The 17,785-nt window shown below is 36.3% G+C and overlaps 1 long non-coding RNA gene across 1 annotated transcript in view; it reads left to right on the plus strand.

The window, feature by feature from the left end:
• The window catches only part of LOC129527833 (uncharacterized), a 274,710-nt gene that overhangs the window by 125,732 nt on the left and 131,193 nt on the right, over positions 1–17,785 (plus strand). The window contains exons 3-4 of the long non-coding RNA XR_008672931.2: positions 7,939–8,065; positions 11,317–11,427. This is a non-coding gene — a long non-coding RNA (uncharacterized lncRNA). The remainder of the gene's footprint in view (positions 1–7,938; positions 8,066–11,316; positions 11,428–17,785) is intronic.

The raw sequence follows: 17,785 nt of genomic DNA on the forward strand, positions 1-17,785 counted from the left end.
ACTACAAAGACACATGCACATATATGTTTATTGCAGCACTGTTCACAATAGCAAAGACTTGAAACCAACCCAAATGCCCATCAATGATAGACTGAATAAAGAAAATGTGGCACATATACACCACAGAATACTATGCAGCCATAAAAAAGATGAGTTCATGTCCTTTGCAGGGACATGGATGAAGCTGGAAACCATCATCCTCAGCAAACTAACACAGGAACGGAAAACCAAGCACCGCATGTTCTCACTCATAAGTGAAAGTTGAACAATGAGAACACATGGACACAGGGAAGGGAACATCACACAATGGGGACTGTCAAGGGATGAGGGGTTGGGGAGGGATAGCATTAGGAGAAATACCTAATGTAGATGACTGGTTGATGGGTGCAGCAAAGCACCATGGCACATGTATATGTGTATGTAATAAACATATATCATATGTAATAAACCTGCACATTTTGCGCATGTATCCCAGAACTTAAAGTATAATTAAAAAAAAATAATAATCTGACAAATGGCATCATTTTGAATGAGGACCATTAACAATGACTATTTAAACCCTTTAGAAGAGCATTGATTTGAGGAACTCCCCAAAAAACTACCAAGAAAACATAGAATTGTTCAGAGAACGCATTTGGCAGGAAATGGAATAAGGAATGGAGTTGAACTTCATTAGTTATTTCTCTAATGGACTTCCCACCTTCAGGAAATGCCAGAGTTAATCAGGTAGATAACTCTTCAGATACTTTGCATCACCTAAAGGTTTAGTTGAGGCTTATAATCACTTGCCCACTTGACCATTTATAGCTATTTCCTTTCAAAGCAAGTTACCCATATCTGCTTATTCTACCATCTAAACATTTTTCTAATCTGTTCCTAATCTCTGCTCTCCAGTGCACAGCTGGTTTAGGATATTGACTACCATATCTTTTATATTCTGTTCCCATATTACATCTAAATTATTCAGCTAACTTATTTATCTAAAATCACAAACATAATTGGATTTATTTTGAAAGAAATAATCCAGGAATGAAAAACTACCTCAGGATGGAAAAAGAAGATAACCTTAAAGTAATTACAATGAAAAACAAAAGGAGTTGTTTAGTTCTACCTGGAAGCCATTATGTAGAGGTCACCTCTAACTGCTGAGAAGGGGATTAGCAAATTTTAGAGAGGTGTTAACAGCCATGATCAAACTGTGACCTTCTCTTCCATGTAATCAGGACTGAAATAGCACTGAAAAAAGAACCTCATCACGTGAATGGTGATAATTTTAACCTATATTGCACCCTGTAACTCATTCTATGCCTCACCAGTGGTATGGATCCCTCACTTTGAGAAACAGTGATTCAGGCTTGTCATCTTAGCTTGGACCATGGCAAAGCATTTAAATAGGGCTCTGTCTCATTCCCTTCCAAAATGCCCACCACACTAGGCACCCATGTGACTTGAAAAGGCATATTTCTTTTTTCTTTTAAACCTTTCTCACTTTAAACCACACAGTGGTTTCATTGTACGGTATGTGTCTCCAAAAACAGTTATTACAAGGAACAGAACTTTAAAATTTTTTTAAAAAATTTCTGAAAGTTGTGTTTTGAGTTACCAAAAGACAATCATGAAAAGATTGAAAGGTGTGGATGTAGTTTCTTTCTTTTATCTTAGCCAATAATAATAACTAATATTTATAATATCAAATTACTCAAAATACTTAAAGACAAAACAGTGTCAGGAACTATTCTAAGTAGTTGTATATATTAACAAATGAAACAGATCCGAAAACTGGAGTACAGTGAAGTAGTGTCCTGTCCAACATTTCAGACCCTATTAGTGGCAGAGCCAAAGCATTGCTCAAATTGAACACAGGTGGTCTGGCTTCTGAGTCAGTGATCTTTAGAGTAACTCAAAATCTAATATATCTCATTAGAATTTTTGGTTATGTGCACATTTAGTAGGTTTGCATCCTTTCAGCTTCTTTAGATGAAATGAGGGACACTGATACAGAACACCAATTTTATGCAAACTACAGACAAACAATTTTCTGTCAGTTTGGTTATCAGTGGACCTGAATTGCTGTGTGTGTGTGTGTGTGTGTGTGTGTAAGACAAGAAGGGAAGAGTAGAGAGGAGCTTTGCTAAACTGTATAGAGATAGTATATTATGAGGTGGATTGTAAGATCATTTTCACACATTGGACGTTAATTCTATAGAATACCATTGGATTCTTAAACTTTTTATGTAGATTCTTTAAAATGGTCATTTGCAGCTTGTGCTAAGCATAAAAATGGATTACGCATTTTTAGGCCTGTCTTGCAAAGAGGTTATGATATCAACAGTTCCTGTTTCCCATTTTCAGGGCAGAAGTATATCTAGATTCCTCTTGCAAGACACAGCTTGTCACAAATGCTAGACTAAACATTCAAAAATAAAGGTGAGCTCCAGAGAGAGCACAGAGCTTCCAAAGGCCAATTTGTACACCCTGTCTTGAGAGCTATTTTCTGACAGACAACAAAAGATGCTGTTCTCGAAAGAAGAGCTTATTTATTTGGGTTGTCTGCAGTAAGCTTGTTTGATGTTTCTTTGACTCTTGATCTTTGTTGGAGGAAAAGTGGAAGAGAAAGAGAAACAGAGAAAAAAAAAGTCTATTAAATTGGTAAAGTTCTGGTTCTAATGTTGGAATAAAGAACTCTTTAACCCAGCTGGAAATACAGATCTACCTTGGTTTGCCTTTCTCTAGCTTCCACAGCTGGTTGCTGTGGGCTGTACTCCAGCTCTCCCTGCTGGCTCAGAACCACTTGCTCCTTGGGACAGTGCTGGCAGGGGGAGGAAGATATTCAATACTTTAAACTTACTCTCACCCCTTTTATGAATATACAGGGATTAAGATTAAGTTGCTACCTGCTATGTGGAATCTGGGGAGTCAGTTTTGATTATTAGACACTGGCTTATTGGAATGGACTGTTGACTACCAGGATAATTTTAAGTCTATAAAATCTTTCTTATTCCATAATCTTAGCCTGGTTAGTAGCACTCTTCTCAATTCTTTATCCCCTTCTTTCCTTCTCTCTCTCTCTCCTTCTTTCTCATTCTCTCTCTTGTCTATTCATTTAACAAACATTTCTGACAGCTTTTCTACCATTATCTATGAGAATCATAAAGGACTTTCACAGATATATTAAAACACAATTTCCTAATAAATATGTCATGATATATGGGAAATTATATGGAATATCACTTATTGGTTAGCTGTTGGGATGTCTTTGGAAGATATCTAGGACCTCTTCAGAACTGGAATTAGAAAAGCCACAAAGAGCCCAGGAAATCCTAAATCTTTATTCTCCTCTTCTATGCTTATCTCTAAATCTGTGGTATGTTCTCCTTTGTACAAACTGCTTGTCTTGGTTGCTTCATGTCCAAAACACGTATTTTCTAGGTTAAATTGTTTCTATTATGCAAGTAAAACCAAACTCATTTACAGGCTCCCAGTCATAATTCCGAATTTCCCAGAAAGACAGTCTGATTTTCTCCACTTGCTTGAGATGTAATGCCGATGTTTAAGTGATTTCTTGAAGAAGAGCTTGTCTCTTTTTCAGCCATAATCACTTGCTCTGTCTGGTAGGGATGTCCTCTCCTCTACTTTTGTAGTTCTGTCTTGAAGCCCCATATCATCATCATCATCTCCGTTGCCCTGATTATCTGCTAGAGTCATGTTAGGCACCCCCTGGACTTGATTTCTCTCCCTGGGTGCCAGCAGAATACTTTAACATATAATAAATGTTCAATAAAAGTTAGTGGGAGTTTAGTAATGATGATGTTTATGATCAGCAAGAAAAGAAAAAAAATTATTCCAGGCCAAATGGCAGTTAATTAAGTCAAATTTATCTCAATTAATTAACTGGATTAATAAGTCTGCTTAGGCAAAATTTATGTCCCTACACGGTAGCCAGATAGGTAAATAGAGATAGTCTTAGAAGAATACATGTTATGTAAACACTCAGTAAATATCAGTTAATATTATTTATCCTCCCGTAAAAGTGGCTTGAGGTGTGAAAAGAAACCTGTGTGTGTGTGCCTCTGTGTGTGTGTGTTTATGTATATGTATCGTTTCCCAATACCCTTTCATCTTTTAAAAAAAAATTCCTAAGTCATTTTCCACCATCCCAATTATCCATTTTGAAACATATCTTATTTTTTATGAATTGGTGTTTTGAGTGTACATACATTTCAATATCTGTTTTTGAAAATTATTTAATACTGTTAGTGCTGCTGGATGGGATAATGACAAAAGGAGGTCTTTAAAGAAAATGTTTTTTATTGTAAGAAAAATAGAAGCACTGGAAGTTCTAGCCAGAGCAATTATACACACACACACACACGCACACATGCACACGAAGCAATAAAAGAAATAAAGGGCATCCAAATTGGAAAGGAAAGTGAAATTATCCTTGGTGGCAGATAATATGATTTTATATTTAGAAAAACCTAAAGAGTCTACCTAGAAACTATTAGAACTGATAAACAAATTCAGTAAAATTGTGGATATAAAATTCTACTACAAAAATTAGTAGCATTTCTGTATGTCAATAGCAAACAGTCTGAAAAAGAAATGACGAAGGCAATTCCATCTACAATGGCTACAAATAAAATAAAATTCTTAGAATTAAATTTAACCAAAGACGTGAAAAATCTCTACATTTAAAACTGTAAACATTAATAAAAGAAATTGAAGTGGGGACAAGAAATTGAAAGATATCCCATGTTTATGGATAGGAAGAATTAGTATTGTTAAAATGTCAATATTACCCAAAGAAATCTACAGAATCAATGCAATACCTATCAAAATAACAAATATAATTTTTACAGAAATAGAAAAAATATTATAAAATGCACATGGAATCACAAAAGACCCAGAACAGCTCAAGCAATTCTGAGCAAAAAGGACAAAGCTGAAGATATCACATTACCTGATTTCAAATTCTAATACAAAGCTATATTAAACAAAACAACACGATACTGGCATAAAAACTATACATACAGACCAATGGAAGAAAATAGAAAATCCTGAAATAAATTCAGGTATTTGCAGTGAATTCATTTTCAACAAAGTTGCCAAGAACATACACTGAGGAAAGGACAGTCTCTTCAAAAAATTGTGCTAAGAAAACTGGATATCCATATGCAGAAAAATGAAACTAGATTCCTATCTCTCACCACGTAAGAAATCAAATTGAAATGCATTAAAGATGTAACATAAATCTAAGATATGAAACTATAAAACTTCTAGAAGAAAACATTGGAGAAACACTTCAGGCTATCGGTCTGGGCAAAGATTTCTTGAGTAAGCCTTCAAAAGCACAGGCAACCAAAGTAAAAATGGACAAATGCAACCACATCAAGCTAAAAAGCTTCAGCATAACAGAGGAAACAATCAATGAAGTGAAGAAACAACCCACAAAATGGGAGAAAATATTTACAAACTATCCATCTGACAAAGGATTAACAACCAGAATATATAAGAAGCTCAAACAATGCAGTAGGAAAAAATAATCTGATTAAAAATGGGCAAAAGATCTAAATAGACATTTCTCTATTGCTGCTTTACAAGGGCTGTTTTCTGTCTTGATGTATCTGGGTGGCTATCAAGTTCTCTTATGATATTTAAAACTTAGAATATTTACTATAGCCTTTGTGAATATGTCCCAGTTCTCACCTACTTGACCCTGAATATGTCTTCTTTAGTTATGCATAACACAAGATTCTTTGCCTTGTAAAAGCTCTTGGACAATACTTTTTTGATCTGCTCTTCGATATTTTAGTTTTTGCCTTTGTGCATTAAGAAGTCTGCAGTGTACCTGCAGTACTGTGCTAGGCACAAGGGAAACAGTGGTGAACAAAACAGACATCCAGATACTCCTAGAACATATAAGTTAAGGGACAATATGAACCATAAACAAAAAAAAATACAAATCATCAACTTGTTAATACACAAAGATCATCAACTGATCTTTTAAGAGTAAATGCCAGGGAGGTAAAGCTTAAGAAAAGTTGTATATTATACACAAGAGTGTAAAACTTAGCTTGGCCAGTCAAAAAAAAAAAAAAAAAAAAAAAAAAAAAAGGTGTCCCTGTGGAAATGATGTTTAAGCTGAGACCTCAAGGATAAGTACAAGTTATCCAGTTATTGAAAGAGGAGACAATCAATTTGAGGAGAGAAAAAAATATGCTAACTCTCCTTCATGCATTTTTTTATCTATTCAACAGACATTGATTGAGTGCCCGATTGATGCTGAGTACTGTTGGAGACAGTGAAAACTCAGAAGAGAACAAGTTAGGAAATTTTAACTCGTTTGGTACTGAAATTCTAGTGAGGAAGGCAGAGTGCACACGTTCTTTTGGAACTTAAATTCTAGTGGGGAAGACAAACACATGAGAAAATGATGCTGTTTCTAGCACTGACCTGTGTAATGAATGAAATTTATGGCCGGGCGTGGTGGCTTATGCCCGTAATCCCAGCAGTTTGGGAGGCTGAGGCAGGCAGATCACCTGAGGTCAGGGTTTTGAGACTAGCCTGGCCAACATGGTGAAACCCCATCTCTACTAAAAATACAAAAATTAGCCAGGAGTGGTGGTACACACCGGTAATTCCAGCTATTAGGGAGGCTGAGACAGGAGAATCGCTTGAACCCGGGATGCAGAGGTTGCAGTGAGCTGAGATTGCACCACTGCACTCCAGCAGCAATGTATAATAGGTGGGTCTGGGCAAACCTTTCAGAGGAGTTAAGTTTCAGTGGGTGAAATGGAGTACACATGTGAAACTGAGAGGAGTTCAGTATAGTCGGAGTGAAGAACATCAGGGGTAGAGATGTGCATAATTCATCTGGAAAAGTATATGAGACCAGATCCTGCAGGAATCTGTGATTTTGAGTATTTTCCAAAGGTCGATGAGCAGCTATTAAAAGGTATTAAACAGGGGCATCACATGATCTTATTTGCATTTTGTAAAATGAGTAAAAAAGATCATCTGTGGAGCATGGATGTCTGTTAAAATCTCTCCTGAGCTGCTAATATGCATATAAAGACTCGACACTGACCGTCTGTACTATTAAAGCTGAACATGCAGGCAACCAGGTGACTCATTAATCCCATTCCTAGGTACATTACCCAACATAAATGCATGAATATTTGCACCAAAACAGATGTGCAACATTTGATATTTGAAACATTTGAAATTGATAGCAACACTGTTTGTAGTATCTCCAACCTAAAACCAAACCAAATGTTCATCCAAAGTGGATTAAATAATGAATTATGTCGTATTCATATAATGGAATACTTTGTAGCAATAAGAATAAACAAATTACTGCTACACACAACATTGAGGACTAGGACAAACGAGACATTAAACAAAGGAGCCAAATGTACAAGAATACATACTGCGTGATTTCATTTATATAAATTTTCAATGTAGGCCTTTAGTGTTTGAATTCAGAAACTGGTTGTCTTTGAGGAGGAGAATGGGAATACCTTGGGGAGGTGGCTTCCGGATACTGGTGATGTTCCATTTCTTGATCCAGGGAGAAGTGGGATACATGGGAATTTACATTATGAAGATTCGCTGAGTTGCACAATTGTAATTTTTGCCCTTTCATTGTGTATTTTATAATTCAATTAAAATTTTAATAAAACCAAGAAACCAAAAAAAAATGTTAAGAATGATGGCCACAGGCCAGGTGTGGATTGATCACATCCCAGACCAGAAGGTATAAGAATAAATAAGTAGATTAAAGTGATACTCTAAGGACATTAAGAGGCTCAATGATTGGTCACTGAGGAATCAGGAGGAGTCAGATAATTGTTAGAATTTTGTGTAAACTTACTCTCTCCCTCTCTTTTGCAAGCTTCTTAAAGGTGTGTCTGTATCTCGTTCCTATTATCCCCACAGCCAAACACTACAATGGATGTGGAATAAATGAGCAACAGATATTGAATTAATAAATAAACATCACACTTTCTGATGAGGCTGGAGGCTCTCACTTGATAGCAGAGGATAAAGAGAAGAAGAAAAGCAGGTCAGTAAGCTGTAGTGCTCTCAGCTGTTACTTCATCAGAAAAGGAAATAAATATAGAGTTGTTTTGAACAGCAGTATCGATGTTTTCTTAGGTCTCGTGGACACAGCAATGAGTCCTGACACAGGGTGGGAGACCATCTATTGACAATCGGCACTCATCATAAGCCTTTTAAAGTTTTCTGCGGAAAGCCAAGATGAAGTAAAAATAGCACCGTATTATTCTAGGTCTGACTGATGGGAACAGTTGCATAAAGGTTTCTTGTTAAGCGCATCAAATGTTACCCTTTGTGTGACTTTGGTTTAGCTTGCTAGTCTGATTAAATTCCATTCACCAGCACAGGAAGCGATTGGTATTTATATGTCTGAAACTGCTCTGAGTCTGGCCGTCCTAGACAATGTGGATATTTCTGGAGAGAGAGGGAGAGAAAAGCCAGGGTTTATCCACTTGGTTTATAAATGGTCACCAAGAACAAATAGATATTGTGTAACCTCATGAAGTGCAGTCAGGTTCAGTAGATCTGCCTGCATCTGAGCTGTTTCACATCAGCTTTTTTCTTTTTTTTTTCTTTCCTGGATTTATAAAGCTTTTAATAGTCATTTGCCAAAGCATTTTTTTTCTTCGTGGTAAGTGGATTTTTTTCTACAATATATTAGATGCTTAATCACTTTCTTATAATGGGCATATTTAGAAAAAACTGTTTCTTAATTGAGGTTCATGACTATAAACAACAACTTCACAGCTTGGACCATGGCTAGGCCAAGGGATTTTGAGTGAGGCTGGCTAAGTTTTCACACCTCTGCACTTACTCTTGTCACAGACATGTGACAGCAGTGGAGGAATTTGGGTTAAGGGCCTGTTTTTCCTTAACCGTAAAATCGTGAGCATACTATCTAACTAACAGTTTTATCAGTATTTCCATCTTGAAATAATGTATATTTAACGCCTAAGATGATTCCTGGCATACAGAGACATAAACATATATGCTACTGACGTTCTCTTTGTCCGTATTTTGATACTGAATTACAGTTAATTTTTATGAGCAGCTTTGTTTTATCTTATACCAAGAGCCCTAATTTATTTTACCCTAGGATAATTATATTTCAATTTCAGTTTTGCTTCCGGTTACTTTCCTCACCATCAACCATCAGTATTATTACTGTGTGTCAGTGGATGCTGGTATTCCCATTTGTTCTTTCTTTATCTGCTGTGAAATCAGGTATCTACATTCAGAGAAAGGAAGAGCAGAATCTGAGTTCAGGCCTAAGGGGGCCTTCATGGGTGAGTCCCTGGGCTCTTAGAGTAGCCCTTGGACATCTCTCTTGGCTGCTCAGGGTTCAACTCTTCATTCTTGAGGATTCTTCTTGGATAAGTGAGGTCTTGCTGATACGTGTTGGAAACCCCTCAAGAAGTCACACTTTTGCACATGAAGGATAGAAGCTCATTGTAAAGGTCTATAGAAATGAAGGTTAAATATCCTCAAAATAAGATTATAATGCATTTTATGAGAATAGACATTCTGCTATGCTCATTTAAGGGAGGCACCAATGTTAAGAATAACTACACATTCCTACTCTGATAAAAAGAAAAATAGCTGAAATCAGTTTTATCAATAAGGAAAAAAGTTAGTAAACATTGCAAGGATCAGAGCAGAGCAATGGGAAAGAAAAGAGCAGATCTATAAGCTGGGCATGCTGACAAGTGCCTGTAATCCCAGCTACTTTGGAGGCTGAGAAGGGAGAATCGCTTGAGCCCAGGAGTTCAAGATCAGCCTGGGAAACATAGCAAGACTCTCTCTCAAACACAACTCACACACACACACACACACACACACACACACAACCAAACACAGATCATCTGAGGCAGTGGGTCTGGAATGAACTGGAATGATCATCTGAAATGCAGATGATCCCACCAGGTAATACCAATGTTTCTGGTTGTGGGGCCACGCTTTGAGAACTAGTTCGGATTCTGGCTACTCAGCGTGGTTAAGCATGGTGCACAGACCAGTAGCACCGGTGACACCTGGGAGCACTGTTATGCATGCAATCTCAGACCCCCTCTCAGACTTACTGAATCAGAACTTGTGGGCACAGTAAAACTTAAGATTCAGCAGTCTGAAAAAAAAAAAAAAAAAAAGAAGAAAAGCAGACCTGAAAGCAAACAGGCAAATGGTCAACCCACTAGTGGAAGAAAACCAGCTGTAATCAAGGGTTAACATTTGGGCAAATTCATATGGAAATGGAGTTTAAATGATCTTGCATGTCAGGAAATTAAAATGGCAGAGGGGTAATGGGAGTTGTCACAATAATATATCACAGATGGAGAAATACCGTTGCCTAGGATGACTGATTGTGCACAAGTTACTTTTCGTCCTCTGGCTGTGAACAGAGCTCAAAAAGTATATTCCTGATCTTACTTCCTTCTATAAATTACTGACGCTAATACCTCCCTGTCTGTGGATGCACTGAGAGATAACAAAGCACACACGCAGCTCTATAGCCTCTTTCCTTCAGATTCTCAATCTTCAGTGTATGGATGAAGCCACCAACCTGGCAAAGCATCCAGGGAAAGCAATTACTTCATTTATGACACATTTAAATTTGTTGAATAAACAATTTTGAGTCTTCTATGGGGCCTATTACACTTGAGCCTGAGAAGTACTTATTAATAATTTTTCAGCTAATATTTACTCAAAGCACTCTAAATCAGCATTTCTAAATAAAGCTGAGTCCAAAGGGCAGAGGGCTGGTAGGCAGATGATGAGGAAAGCTGACTCTCAGCATTCCTTTAGAAAGTTGAGGTTTATAGAAGGTTGGTTTTGGCAACTCCACTGGAAACTTATGTTTAGATAGCCGTCTAATTCTAAACCAGTTCTGTCTTTGCCCAGAATTTGGGTATGAGACAATAAATTAGCCTGATATTGTTGGAAAGAAATCTACTCAGGCTAAGAGTCAGAAAACAAACTTGCTTTTATTAGCTCTGTGACCTTGAATATGGCACTTAGCATTGCTGAGGCTTAGAAGGTAGGAAAGTAGGGGTGGGTAGGGGGGACACTTACTGAGAGCAAAGCACAACAGACTTCTACAACAACGGATATTAGCCCTGCTTACTCTGTCTCCATGCACTCAAAGACACATGCAAGAGACACAGAGATGTGTATTAAAATGCAGAGTTTGCTGCAAGCTGTTATCAAATCAACTTGATCGTATCAGCCATGTCTCTAAACTTATCTGTTTTGATTCTTCTTCAGGAACTACTTTCGGCTGGTAAGCAGATCTTACAGTACAGTAGTTAAGCGTATAATGTTTGGAGCCTGACAGATATAGGCACAAATCTCAAGTCCACAACTATGTGAACGTTGGTAAGTTGCTAAACATTGTTAAGCCATTGTTTCCACTTTGTAAAATGGAAAAAAAAATAATTGTTCCTACCTCAATGCTGTATATGCTGAATGAGAGGGAAAATGTATAAAAGCTCTTACCATAGCATAATACAGAACCTAACACAAACTTAGCCTCAATCAATTCTAAATATTTTGACCACTGTGAATTTTGAATTTTTTACTTACACTTTAATCAGGATGGTTATTTCTATCTATTTTATGATCTTTGTCCATCTAGATATCTCTTGTGGGATACTTTCACCTGGACTACATTTGTAGCTATTTAATGATTCCTAAGTCCGATGCATGACCAGTCCTTTATCCCAACCTCTCTTAAGTTCAATCCCCATTCAGGTCCTAAACACATTCACCTTTTTTCCAGGTATATTAAGTTTGGTTCCTTAGAAGTGGGTATCAGGAAAAGGATCCATGTGAATACAAATAAATCAATAATCGATTTTTTTAAAATGATAAGAGATAGGGAATGTGGGAAGAAAAGAAGGCCCCACAAGGGTGTGATATCAAACAATGTGCCAGGGAGGTAAATGTTGGCTCAGCCCCACACATGATCTCTGGAGACAGCATGGATTCTACACAGGTTTGCAGGTAAACTAGCTCCCTGAAAATATTGGAATTATTCCAAACAGATGGCAAGATAACTGGCTATATCCATCACTCATTGTTTGAGGGCTGCCCCAGAAATTTGAAGGTCTCCATGTATTAAGGCAAGTTAGCTACTGATAGCCTGAGGGAAGACTGCCTGCTAAGAAGCACGCGTGCTAGCTGTTGAGAGTAAAGGTATACATGGAACTGACCATGAAAACAGTGTAAAAGGAATCATAGGAACATAGGCAGAGCCCTGACAGCACCTGCCATAACAATAATGCTAATATTAATGTAATCAGAAAAGGGGTCTTGATGCAGACCCCAGGAGTGTGTTCTTGCAGACAGGAATTCAAGGTGAGTCAAAGAGAAGAGAAGGTTCATAGAAAGCTACCCTATTACAGAGCAGGGCATTCTCAGAATGCAAGAAGAGGAATGCTTCACAGTGAGAAGAGATAGTTTCTTGAAAGCTATGCCATTACTGAGTAGAGTGTCCTCAGAAAGCAAGTGGAGGAATTCACTATCTTTGCTTGAAGTTTTTCTTATACAGGAGTCTTACCTATGTAAAGAATAAACTAAGCTGTGCCTACATGTGGGTGGGCTGACAGCATGACAAAATGTATTATTCTATTGATTTAAATAAAACTATCTGTGACGTGTTAGTGTGTAAGTATATTAAAGTATAACTGTAATTATCTTGAAAGCACATATTGTTATGGTTATTGAGACATCTAGGCTTTCTGTTTTTATAGGAGTTTGTCCTTACAGGCATTACCAAGCTGACTCCTTAGGTAAAAACATCTTAGGACTATGGGTCATGACTAGCAAAGACTGTGCCTTGCCAGTTTTAAGATGGAGTTGATTTTAAAATGGTGGCACTCTGGCTTTCCTAGGCTCCTGCTTTCCTAACATTAACATCCCAGCAAAAAGTTTCCATGAACATAGTAGTCTGCCCTTTGTACTTTTGCCATCATCTCATTTTGCTGGGTAAGGATTATTAGTCCCAGTGATAGATGGTTTAGGTGAATATAATTTAACATACATGCATATGTACACATACATAGACATAAATATTTTCAAATTCCTGTTTAGCAATTTATTCCATAATATTTGGTTTTACTATGAAAGTAAGTCATTTAATTAATTAATTAATGTTAGTTATACAAATTTATCTTTGCTATAGTGCTTTACATAAAAAGGGGAATAGTCTTTGGTAAAATGTATTTTTAAGTATTTAAGTCCCTTTTGAGTCAAGGTAGTTTCAGTCATCAAAAGTTTGCATGTATAAATTGCATGGAAAAGTCCCAAAGGAGTGCAAAGAGAACTCTTGTCTCTCATCTGGGCTACAAGAGACACACTTTTCTAAGATTATGACTCATGATAGTTGCTATAATGGTGCATATTAAAACTTTTTTTCAATAATATGAGAAACAATGTTGATTTTCAATTACACATGTAAAGAGCTGAATAGAGAATATCTGGATTTCTGCCATGTATTATTCTTCTCTCCAGTTCCTGCCAATCAGTTGAATCTCTCAAAATAAGATATGGATCAAAGATGGACCTCAGAATTCCCCACTTATCAGTTCCTAGAATGAGAAAAGAGTTGAGAAACATCTAAATTCCTGATGTCTATTGATTCAGACATGCACATAAAGCAAACTGCAGTAATTAGGGTCATATAAAGTTCCTATAGCCATTAGCCCATCACCTTCCCTCATGGGAAAAGAGAACCAGGCAGTGGGATCTTCTCCTTGACTCCTGGAACGCCAGGCTGCCTTTCTTTTTATTTGAGTTAAGATGTGTTGGTTGCCTGGATACGGCTGAGCTTGTGAAAAAAATGTCACTGAGCTGCTGTCATGATGGCCATTTTATTACCATGATTTATAAATGGATTATCTGTGAAAATGGCTCTGGTTTTAGTCATGCCCCCTGCAGGAAATGGCCTGTTCTTATTGGTTTGTTTCAATGACAGGTCGAGATATCCTGATATTTTATAACAGTTGGCAGATGCTTTACTGCAAATGATATCCATCCTCCAGAAAAAATTAGTTAACTTCTAACAGCATTAACCTCAGGAAGTGTATCCTGCCCACCCTCTCAATCTTATTTCAGATTCCTTCTTCTGGGGCATCAAGCTCCCCTTAGCTTTCCATCCTGTTTTCTTATAATTCTGTTTCAAGGAGGAAGCAATCAACAACAAATTTCTTCCACAATGTTCCACATATGGGAATCACTCTTTGATGTTTTACAACAAATGGATTTCAAATAGTGAACAGGAGAAGATGCACAGTTTCCTCGGTTTTGTGGTTCCACAGGAGGAAGGCGATGCTTTGCTAGGGTGCCTGGAATCAATCCTATCATCATCATCAATTTATTGAGTCTTTATCCCAAGCTGATAGCTTTACATATATTGTTCCTCACTTTCAAACCAAGGTGGATAATCTTCAAAATAGGAATTATCTTCACCACTCCCAGTCACGCAAGGTTAATTTAAGTGACATAGTTAAGTGGTAGGAGTGAGATTCCACCCAGGTGTCTACGATACAAATCTTCAGTTATTTTCTTCACTTCATTGCTTCCTAAAGCTTATTCCATAGAACACTAGTTCTGTACAATTTCCAAACCTCCATTCCGTACCTGCAATAAGGTTAAAAAACAAAGAAGCAAAAATAAATATCTGGGGATAGTCTTGAAGATTCACTGTACATGCTAATATTCTGAAAGCTCTAAGAGTCTCTAATTTCTGTTGATAGTTTTAACTGATCTTTTCCCAAAACTTAGTCAAACATGAAATACATGTTTAATTAACACCTACTAATGGAACTCTGTAAATAAGGCTTTGCTGAAAGCTTCACTAGAGTATGTTTCAGTGCCTATACTTACAGATTTTTTCTTTTTTTAAAATCTACTTATATTTTTAGAAGTTTGATATAATTTTATAGTATTTGTAAAGTCCATACACTCTATCTTATTCTATCTTTTTTTAATCACCATAGTAAACTTTATTTGAGCATGATTGCAGTGTGAGTACCATGCTTTTCCTCATTTCATCTCAGTTACAAAGATCAAAAAGATTGAGGATTTTGCCTAAAATTACAGAGCTAGAAAATGGCTGAGCAGAGAGTTAATACCCTCATTTACTTTTGAATTTTGAACAAGGAATCACAAGAAAGTGTGTGTAGACATTATCTAATCCTATTCCATTTTTTGGTCTTGGAAATATGAGTTTTTGAGAATTTAAGAGATGATACTCAAGCTTCAGGGTAAAAAGGCAGTGGAGCAAGGATTAGAATTCAAGTCTTCTCATCCTCAGGCTAAATCTGTTTCCAGAAGGATCTGAGTGGCACTTCTGGCAACACATCAAAAAGATTTTCTACCACTCCTTCTCATTTTAGAAGTTCAAATGTGTGAATCAGGTCATCTAGCATGCAATATGCTCAGCACCCTAATGCGTTTTGTAGCTAAATGGAAACTCCACTTTTAATTAACTAACATTGATTAGCATATCAGTTACTCTAACTCATTACAAACAAATTAGACCAAAAATCTGACCATATGAGCATGAAATAAGCACTATTAAATTTCTATTTGGATAGAGATTCAACTAAACTGTTGCTTCTAGTATCAAAAAAGCAAAATTATCCTTTACTAAGATTTAACTTGGAATCAATATTAAAAGCTGTCTCTAATTTTCATTTTATATATTCCTCTCATCTCCGTAGAATTTCCTGATCACCTGAATGATAATTAAATAACACCAAATGCAACTTACATTCAACTATAAGATTTTGTCTGACATAACAATTTTTTAATAGATCTTAACATTTGAACATTTGCAAGATTTAAGATTTCTTTTAGGAATGAAAAATAGACTATAGTCATGTTCTTTTTGTAGGAAACATATAAATAGGATATAAACAAATCTGACCTAAATTGAGTCATGGTTATTTTCATTTATTAATATTCAGTTTTTAGAGGAGATTATGTGCTTCTTATAAACAGTAATTCCCCCTAGCATTGCAAGATTATTTGTGTATTATTAGTTGTGTCTGTTACTAAGGGACAGTAAAATAGAGAAAAATGCTAATCTTCTCAAGCAACTCAGATGATGACCAGGTAAAAAAACAACCAAAAAAAAAAAAAAAAAGAGAGAGAGAGAATACAGATTTGGAACTATAGGACTATGACAATCAATATGGGCCTTATTTGGGTTACTAAAACATGTAGAAGAATACAGTAAAGGAAATGGAATACATTTGATTTGAAGTCAAGGTATCTGCATTTAAATCTTATTTCTCCACTAACTTCTCATCCTTTGGTAAGAATGTTAATCTCTGTGGGCCCCTAAATATTTTCATCTGGAATTTACAGAGAGACTGCATTTCCTCCCTTACAGTTATTTACTGTGAGTTAAAGGTGATTGATGTAAGTTTCTAATACTTGTCTCACACAGTAGGAACTCAACACAAGGGGTGTTGTTACATTACCTTGTGATTGACATTTGCATTAAAATGATGCTATATAGCCAGGTTTAGTTCCAAATGGGTTAGGAATTTAGTACAGTTCTACCTATAGGTACAGGGACTTTGGTTATGTCTGCTTCTTAAAGTTAAGATAGACAATTGATACATAAGGAAATGTAAGTATATTTACTTTATTCACAGGCTGTAATCTCATTGGTGCTAATCAAATTGGAAACGTTGCATTATTTTTTAAGCTATTACAATTACACGTGAATAAATCTATGATTTATTAAACCGTGCCTGTTACAGACAACTGTCATAGAATAAACTGAGCTGAAACTGAATGGCAGCCAGCAGGTTATCATCTTTCAAAGAGATCCAAAGCAGAACAGTGTATGAAAATATCATGAGATAGTTTGGTTGTGTGATCTTTGCCAATACACTGATGTTCTGAGATTTCCAGCTTCCTTACATGTCAAGTGGCACTAACAAAAAATAATAATAACATATGGAGATCTATGTCTGAACCTATGACATAGATATATGTGTATTATTACTTTATATGCATATTGGGTTTTTTATTAGCGTGGCTTGTATATAGGTATACACATATGTACATACGTAATCACTCTTTGGAAAATACTTATGCTACTGGAAAGTTATTAGGCACTAAGTTGAGGGTGGTGTCTATTTGTGTTCCCAAAATAACATCAGAGCAGAATATCAGGCCAATATTCCCCACATTCTGTTTGTCAAGAGGACATCAACCATACACCAAAGAAGCAGTCCTTAAAATTAATTTTAAAAAAAAGAAGAAAAAAGGAATAAATTAGAGGTTTGTACTAGAGCAACCATCATGAAATCTGTTTGGTTCAACACAGTATTGGACAGTAGTTCCGTTTAAATATGGCCTGACACTTGGCTCAGAAGTTGACTGCCATCTTGAATCTCTGAACCAAACCGCATGCGTGCATGGACACACACACACACACACACACACACACACACACACTTATTCAATTCTTATGAAGAATATTATGAACTTGTACTTTAAAGCAATAATCTGATTTCTTATTGGGTTTTCAAATATAAGGTATAATTTCAATGCTTTTACAAAGAACTTCAGTCTTTCTGAAAATCATTGTTCTGATACATTGGCATAACCCTCGTGTTTTGATTTTCTTGTTTTCTATCTATATATAAATTATTTTATAGCTTTAATAATTAAAATTAAGATGTTTCAGTGTTTTGTTTTCCATTTTTCTGCA

Source organism: Gorilla gorilla, chromosome 18, assembly GCF_029281585.2.
Source record: "Gorilla gorilla gorilla isolate KB3781 chromosome 18, NHGRI_mGorGor1-v2.1_pri, whole genome shotgun sequence".
NCBI classification, from domain to species: Eukaryota; Metazoa; Chordata; class Mammalia; order Primates; family Hominidae; genus Gorilla; species Gorilla gorilla.